Below are 9,078 nucleotides of genomic sequence, written 5' to 3'. Positions count from 1 at the left end.
CAATCAAATACTAGGAAAGCAATCGAAAATTCATACTCACCGAGCTTCACGGGGCTTTTACAGACCCCTTCCATAACTAATCTTTTATCTTCCCTGATTTTCAGGGGGTGTAGCCCAACTAAGGAGCCCCGTAAACCCCGTAATCATAAGGTCCGTGCGTGTAGCATTGCTCGAAAGCAATCATCCCTAAAAAGAAGGAAAGCAGCCACATCCCAGCAAAAAAAAGAAAAAAACCACAGTTTTCATCAGACCTGACTTTAGCTGTCGATGGAACACATCGCACAGTGGGCGGTCGATGTCCCATCCGCACCGTATTCCATGGCAAAGGAAAGTGCGTAACGATCACGCAGCGAGCCCGTACTATTCCCCACCGTCTCCTCCACCGGGCTCACTGCCATGGCTACCGCGCGCGCAGCTCACGCGTTAACAGCGCTCACCTGCGCGCTTAGCTCCTTAGCCATCCTCGCCGCCATCCTCTTCACGCTCCTCCTGCTGATCGCTGGTCCCTTGCAGCTGCGTGTCCCGACCAGCTACGCTGTGGTCGACTGCGCCACGCCGCCGACTTCCTCGGACGACAGCGCTGCTGCCTTCCGCGACAGCCTCCTGCCACTCCTGGCCGCGCTACCCGCAGCTGCCGCGCCGACGGGGTTCGCGACCCTTCAGTCCGGCGCCGGGGCGTTTGCCCGCGGCTTCTGCCTGGGCGGCTCTGCGCCGAGAGAGTGCCTCGCGTGCCTCGCCGCGGGCGCCAAGAACCTCACCGGCTGCGGCGCCAGCAGGCGCGCCGGTGTGTGGAGGGCCGAGGGCTGCTTCCTATCCTACGCCGACGACAATACCTCCTCTGCGTACGAGGAATCTTTCCTCCAGGTCGTCTACTACGGCGAGGAAGTCTTACCCCCCGACATCTCCTTCAGTGCGGACACTTCCGACCCCGACTGCTTCGAGCCGCGGAGGCTCGTCGCGCTCGCGGAGTCCCTGGCGCGGCCAACAGCTCGGGCGCGCGCGTCGTCACCGACGCGGCCGCACTCTCGAGCAACGCCACTGGGAATAAGAACAACAGGGTAAGCTTGCGGGCGCAGTGCGCGAGGGACCGCGCGGCGGCGGAGTGCGCCCGGTGCCTGGGTACTTGGCGCGAGTGTTGGAGGCGTGCAGCTGGTGGCTTGACGGCGAGTATGTTTATGTGGCCGCCGACGTGGTCGGCTACAACTGCTTCCTACGGATCGAGGCTACAGTTCCTACAGTTCTGCGCCTGGCGAAATATATGAGTGAGCAGTCCTTCCTCTTCCCGATTCTTGGAAGTTCATATGGGAGGACATCTTCTGAAAGGAGACAGCAAAATTGGGAACGGACGCCATCATGAATGAATAACTTCACATTGCATCTGTGCGTATGATGATCGGCATGCAAAGGCAGAGCTGCCAGTGCCTTCAAGCATGTGTGCTATGCGTGCAAGTTCTACTAATTAACTGAGTCCTAATTAAGTGTGTTTCATCAATGGCTGCAGAGGATCCTGTCATGATAACCTTGTGCGTCGCCACACTGCTCGCACTGGTTTTTACCGCTCTCACCGCGGCAATCGCGTGCGTCGATGTGAGAAAGAACCGCCCAGTGGCGCCGGGAATGTAGCAGCAGCAGGAGGAGGTACGTTTCCGTCCCTCGGCTACGTTGTGCCTGACTGTCAATCAGCATGTCATTTGATTTTATAGTCCACTTTACAGTCTCTACATTTGAAACCCTTCCTTCGAAGATGTAGGAACAGGACTCAACGTGTCATTTGATGATCTAAACCCTTCCTTCGAAGATCAAGGAACAGTACTTGGAAATTCTAGGCAGATCTTCAGAGTTTGTTCAAGGCAGTGACAGTTTTAATTATGTAATCCCTCTACTAGTAGTTCAGTGCTCCCATGCTTCAATGCCTAAAAATTCAATTTTAGATGATTCAGAAACTTCAGAAAAAATGTGAATTTTCACAAGACATGTGCCTACAACACCTACAAATTTCAGATCCAAACTTAAATATGCATTGAGAAACAAAAAAGAGAAATCTTGATATGAATAGAAACAAAAAAAAAAGAGAAATCTTGATATGAATAGTACGTACCATTTAGCTTTTATCTTATTGTGATACTATTCACGTTGAATTTATCTTTTTTGTTTCCTAATGTGTATTTTGAGTTCGGATCTGAATATTTTAGAGGTTATGGAAATCTGTCTTGTGAACATTAAAAAATATCAGAATTTTCTGAAACATTAAATTTACACATTAGGGCATGGGATCACCTAAATTTTGGGAGCACTGGATATTTTCCCATGCTAGGCGCTCATCTGGTAATGGTCATCAACTAGATGTAACACTGTAAGAAGCCAAAAAATGATCAAATAATCACGTGACAAACTAAAGATAGCTTGCAAATGCTACTCCCTCCGTCCGGAAATACTTGTCAACAAAATGGATAAAAGGGGATGTATCTAGATGTATTTTAGTTCTAGATACATCTCCTTTTATCCATTTTGACGACAAGTATTTTCGGACGGACGGAGTAGATATCTAGGCAGCAGCACTATATACTTTAATCCATCTTTTATTTTCCTAGGATGTACTTAGCGGAGATTGTAGTTAATTTGTCTCTACTTGCAAACAGAACTGGACCGGTTTCAGTCATAATCAAGGTCAGTGTGGCAGCAACACACTGCTAGTAATGGCTGACATCCGGCAAAGTACAGCAAACAAGATAGAAAGCTCACACTTGCAACATCTTATGGACAGTGTAGTATGTTGCCAAAAAAACAATTTAAGTATAGTTAGAGTACAAGTATGTTTTAGTGCTATGTGCATCTGTTATCACGCAATAGGCACTGTACATTGCGTGTTTCCTATAATTCTAGCTTGCATACGTGTATTCTAATCATTTAGAAGGATTCATTACTTATCAGGTTATCAGGCTGCAAGAACAGATGTTCCATTGCTTTGTCGCTTAACTCTGAATGTTTAACTACACCACTCAGACTGCAAGAACGAATGCTACACAATTATTGTCTAAAATCATGATATATCTGAATTTTGAAGGTTAAACTTCCTTAACAAACAATGCATGCCAATCAGACCAGCAAGCAGTTCCATAGGCAACTATTTCTTTCAGAAAGCTCCAACTATTCCTGTTCCTAGCTCAAAAAATTTGAATTCAGGTATGCATGTACCGTTCTTGTTACTAGCACACAATTGAACAGGCAATCATGGCCCTGTTCATGATGTCCTAGACTTAGCAGTTGCTGAATTCTCTGTCATTGTCAGTGAGATCTACCTCCTTATACGTATGTAATGTTCGTGCGTACATATGTAATGGCATTCCTTATTGTTTGCTGATCACCACTTGTTATTAAAACAGTAACTCATTTATGTTCTAATTTAACCTTTGTACACTTATGAATTCTAGATTTTGTAACAAGTTCAGATGCAGATAGTGTTGATGCATGTACTGATTCTTGGCTGCATGCAATTTTAGATTAGGTAAGCTAGGAGCATCTTTCCAGACCCATCGCTGTTGCCACCACTCATCTCTCCACTGCCTTGTACCTCCCCAACCGAATGTCTTTCCAAAGCTGAATTGATCATCCATTTTGACATGAATGCACCAAATAACGATCCCATTTTCATGTACCATCAAAGTTCTTGAATGTACCGTAGTTTACTATTAATTTAGAGTATAGATATGATGTACTACCAATATTACCTTCGATGAACTACCAGTTATTACTAAGTGTGCCATGAACATGCTTACTAATTTCTGAATTAGTAATATTATCCTCTCAGTGATTTCTGTGATTTATTTTATTTTGCATGGTGGTTGTCATGATTTATTTTATTTTCTGGTATATATTTTCCTGATTTATTTTATTTCTCAAGTATTATTATTTCAAGATTTTTTCAAAAATAATTTCAAAATGGCTCTTCTACAACTCCAAATCAACGCTGCAAGTTGTGGCTCTAGTCTGCGCTGGAGATCTACCATATTGGGTGGCCACGCATTCTGGTTCAACCCGAATGATGATTTGGTTTTGTGTTTGTTTTGCTGTGAAAAGCTTGTGGGTTGGATTGGTTTGGGTGCTGAGAATTTTCATGTGGCTAGGGCCGGACATGGGTGTTGATCTTTTTAGTTATGGATTAGTGTGGGTATGGGGCAGGTCTCAAACCATTCATAGGTTGACTTCCCAATTTACCTTTAACTTAACTTGCTGCGGGCACATTAAACATTTCAGGTTGCGTTGGTCTCCACCTGCATGCACATTTGAGATTCTAAAGGGTACATCCTTACAATTACTAAGCTCCCTACAAATAGAGACATATGAGAGCTAAAAAGTTTTTTATTCGAAGTGGACCCATTTGTAAGTGTGTGGTCAGGTCATGGGTCCCGCATAACAGTGTCAGAACCGACATTCTATTAAGGGAAAATTTTGTTTTTACCACTCTAGATTTTGCCAATTTTCCTCATGCCACTCTAGATTTTGACATTTCACTTTTGCCACTCTTTGTTTTTGACAATTATCACAATTGCCATTTTGTGGCAAAAGCAAAATAATTTTATTTCATTTTTGACACACTTAGCTTTTGATAATTATCGCAATTACCACTTTGAATATTTTGCTTTTGCCACGAAAATGGCAATTGTGATAATTGTCGATTTAAGAGTGGCAAAAGTGAAATGTCAAAATCTAGAGTGGCATAAGGAAAATTGGCAAAATCTAGAGTGGCAAACTTTTTTTAATAAAACATTCAAGATTTTTTTTAGATGTCACAAATTTTAGAAAACATTCATGAATTTAAAAAATGTTCATAAATTTGAAATTCTTCACGAATATGACAAAAATATTCATGAAATCTAAAAAACGTTCACGAGTTGTATAATTGTTCATGATATTTTTAAATGGTCACGAGTTTTAAGTAATTCTCACTGATTTCAAAAAAAGTTTGTACATTTTAAAAATGTTCATTAATATGAATCTTCATGGATATTTAAAACTGTTCATAATTTTGAAGAAAACATTTGTGAATTTTAAATATATTCAAGATTTTAAGTTATGTACTCAAATTTCAAAAAACTATTCATAAAATTAGAAAATATTCATGAATAAAAAATATATAAACACAAACAGGAAAATAAAATATCAAACTAGGAATGGGGGATTAGGAAAGCTAAAATGTTTTTATTCGAAGTGGGCCCATATGTAAGTGTGTGGTCAGGTCATGTGTCCCGCATAACAGTGTCGTAATCGACATTCCATTAAAACACTTTTTTTAGTAAAACCTTCAGGATTTTTTTTGTAAATATCACAAATTTTAGAAATCATTCATGAATTTAAACAATGTTCTTAAATTTATAAATTCTTCAGGAATACGAAAAAATATTCATGAATTCTAAAAAATGTTCGCGAGTTGTATAATTGTTCATGATTTTTAAATGGTCATGAGTTTTAAATAATTCTCACTGATTTTAAAAAATATTTGTAAATTTTTAAAATGCTCATGAATATAAATCGGCATTGATTATTAAAAAACGTTCATAATTTTGAAGAAAGCATTGCGAATTTTAAATATATTCAAAAATTTAAATAATATACTTAAATTTCAAAACATATTCATAAATTTGGCAATATTCATATATATATATATATATATATATATATATGACAAATGTTTCCTACAAGTAGTGGTAGTTAACACCACTTGTGTTTTGTATATTGTATATAGTATCTGTCGAAATCGAGAGTATGTACGTGTAGTATGTAGTATATAACAATGATTTGGTAGTATATATACTAATTTTTAGTTAGTATATACCATTTTTTAAGCATGCTCTTTTTTACGTACAAATATGTACGTATTTCATAAATATAACAAAAACTATGGGCCCATATGCAATTTTTTCATGTAACTTGCTTTGAAATATCTTAGATAAAGTATACGAATATATTTAAAATGATAAAGTAGTATATATACTACCACATGGTAGTATATGAGACATATGGGGTAACTATCACCGGATGGTAAGATGGGTTTTACTTATAAGCAGTGGTAATTACCACCAAATGTTTCCTATAAGCAGTGGTAGTTATCACCACTTGCGTTTTCTATGTTGTATGTAGTATCTGGCAAAACCGAGAGTATGTACGTGTAGTATGTAGTATATATCAATGATTAGGTAGTATATATACTATTTTTTAGGTAGTATGTATCATATTTTGAGTATGCTCATTTTTACGTATAAATATGTACGTATTTCACAATATAATAAAAACTATGGACTCATATGCAATTTTTTAATGTAATTTGCTTTAAAATATCTTAAATATCTTAAATATGCAAGTGTAGTTTAAAATAATAAAATAGTATATATAGTATTATATTATAGTATATGAGATATGTGGGGTAACTAACACTGGGTGGTAGGATGGATTTTCTCTCTCTCTCTCTCTCTCTCTCTATATATATATATATATATATATATATATATATATATATATATATATATATATATATATATATATATATATATCAAATGTTTCAACAAGCAGTGATAGTTACCATCACTTGCGTTTTGTATGTTGTATGTAGTATCTGTAAAAAACGTGAATATGACACATGTAGTATGTAACATATAATGATGATTGGGTAGTATATATACTAATTTTTAGGTAGTATGTACCATGTTTTGAGTATGCTCTTTTTTACTTATACATATGTTCGTATTTCATAAATATAACAAAAACTATGGGCTCATATGCAATTTTTTCATATAACTTGCTTTGAAATATCTTAGATATAATATATAAACATATTTAAAATAATAAAATATTATATATAGTACCATATGGTAGTATATGACACATGTGGGGTAACTATCACCGGGTGGTAGGATGGATTTTCTAGAACCGGAAAAATAATGATACAAAAGAAAAAATAAAACAATGAACGTAACCTTCCTAAAACCGGAAGGACCGTCCTACATGGAACTAGTTCCGAAAGCGAAGGACGGCACAGCAAAGCGCGTCTTCCCCTCTAGTACCAATTGTCGGTCTGTTGGCAAAAACGATTCTTGGGCATTCTACGTAATCTTTCAGCTGTGTTCCACGATTGAATTTGGTGCACGGAAACATTACAATGCTCCTTTCTGTTGGAATAATTGTTTGGAGATAGAACTCTTGTTTAAACTTGTATTCCTTAGAGCATCTTCAATAGATGGTTCAAATGTAAACATAACTAACTTTTGGACCGTCTAAGGCCACAAACACAGCTCCAACAGACTGTTCATATGTAAAAAAAATGGACCGCGGCCTCCTTGTGATGTAAAATGCAACACCTCGCGGTGCAAATATATATCACGAGATGCATCTGGTCCAAAACCAGCCGCCGCCCGTGAACGTCCAACCGCCACTTCATTTCCTTTCCCGCCTGCCCGCTCGCGACCTCCCGCTCGTCCGCTGCCGCCCCGCCGCCCCACAACCCGCGTCGCCCCGCCGCACACTGCCCGCATCAGATCCGGCCCCGCCCCGCCGCCCGCCCGCAGCAGATCCGGCCGGCCCCGTGCGTCGCCGCCCCGTCCGCCGCCATAGCTCCGCCCGGCCCCGGCCCGCCCGCCGTAGCTCCGACCTGCCCCTTGCGTCGCCGCCTCGTCCGCCCGCTCCGTCCGCCGCCCCTCAGCTTCGCCCCGCCCGGCGCCGTCCGCCACTGCCCCGCAGCTCCGCCCCGCCCGGCTTCGTCCGCCACCGCCACGCAGCTCCGCCCGCCCGGCTCCGTCCGCCACCGCCCCTCAGCTCCGCCCCGCCCGGCTCCGTCCGCCACCGTTCCGTCCGGACGCCGCCGCCGCATCTGTTGAATTTGATGTTTGAACTATGTTGAATGGACTACTAGTTTGTCGTTTTAAGAAATTTACATCTTCATTTTGGACCATCTATTGGAGTTGCTCTTTTGGACCATTAATTTGGACCATCTGTTGGAGTTGAGCTTTTTTCGGAGCTCCAAAACACACCTTTTGGCGGTCCAAATTTTACATCTTCGATTTTGGACCGTCAAATTTTGGACCATCTATTGAACATGCTCTTATCTATCTCTTCTTTTGTTCCAACTCTTTCTACTGACCTTCTGTAATCGATCTATCGATCGTTCTCATCTTGTAAGCCACGGCATTGCCCATATAAATATAAGTGCGGCCCGAGCAAAGGGTTTAACGCTTCCCAAATATCTTACATGGTAATCAGAGCGACTTCTTCCTAAGATCAAAAGGAGATCACATCTAGCCAAGCCATTCTTCAACCTATCGCCATGACCACCGCTTCCACCACCTCCAGCACAATGAGTGCCCTCGCCACGTCCCACGCATCAGCATCCACCTTCGCCTCCTCCTCCAATCCATCATTTGCCACGTCCACCGGATCACCCCCCCCCCCATGAGAAGCTTACGAGGAGCAACTACCTCATGTGGAAGGCCATCGTGTTGCCCCAAATCAAGGGCGCACAGATGGGCCACCACCTTAATTCGGCGAGCCAGGCGCCACCGGAAACCGTCACCATCACCAAGGATGGGAAGGAGGAGCAAATCGCCAATTACACTCACGTTCTCTGGTATGCACAACAGCAACAGGTTCAGGGCTTTCTGATGGGTTCTCTGTCTCGCGAGATTCTTGCACATGTGGTTACTCTTCAGATATCGGCGGAGGTGTGGGCAGCGATCGAAGCCATGTTTGCTGCCCAAACCGAAGCGCAAGCTATCAACACTCGGATAGAACTCACAAACCTTAAGAAGGAAAATATTTCCATGCAAGAGTATTTAGCCAAGATCAAGATGCTCACGCATGAGATTGCCTGCACCGGAGCCCCGATGACAAGAGGCGAGATCGTCCCCGAAGTTCTGGCCGGCCTCGACCTCGACTACAACCCGGTCGTGTCGGCCCTTGCTGCGCGGGTTTGAACCCGTGTCTGTCCAGGAGCTATACACATAGCTTATCAGCTTTGACGCACGTCTCAATCTTCTCCATGTGATGAATGTGCGCCAATCTTCAGCCAATGCTGCCTCGCGTGGCCGCGGT

General features: G+C 42.0%; 1 pseudogene; it reads left to right on the top strand.

Annotated features, from left to right (window-relative positions):
- Window positions 1–349: 349 nt before the first annotated feature.
- Window positions 350–2,047, top strand: LOC123065752 (uncharacterized; annotated as a pseudogene).
- The last annotated feature ends 7,031 nt before the right edge of the window (window positions 2,048–9,078 follow it).

This window comes from Triticum aestivum, chromosome 3B (assembly GCF_018294505.1).
Source record: "Triticum aestivum cultivar Chinese Spring chromosome 3B, IWGSC CS RefSeq v2.1, whole genome shotgun sequence".
Classification (NCBI taxonomy): Eukaryota; Viridiplantae; Streptophyta; class Magnoliopsida; order Poales; family Poaceae; genus Triticum; species Triticum aestivum.
Note: the sequence above shows the minus strand (reverse complement) of the source record. Positions and strands in the feature narration are given on the sequence as shown.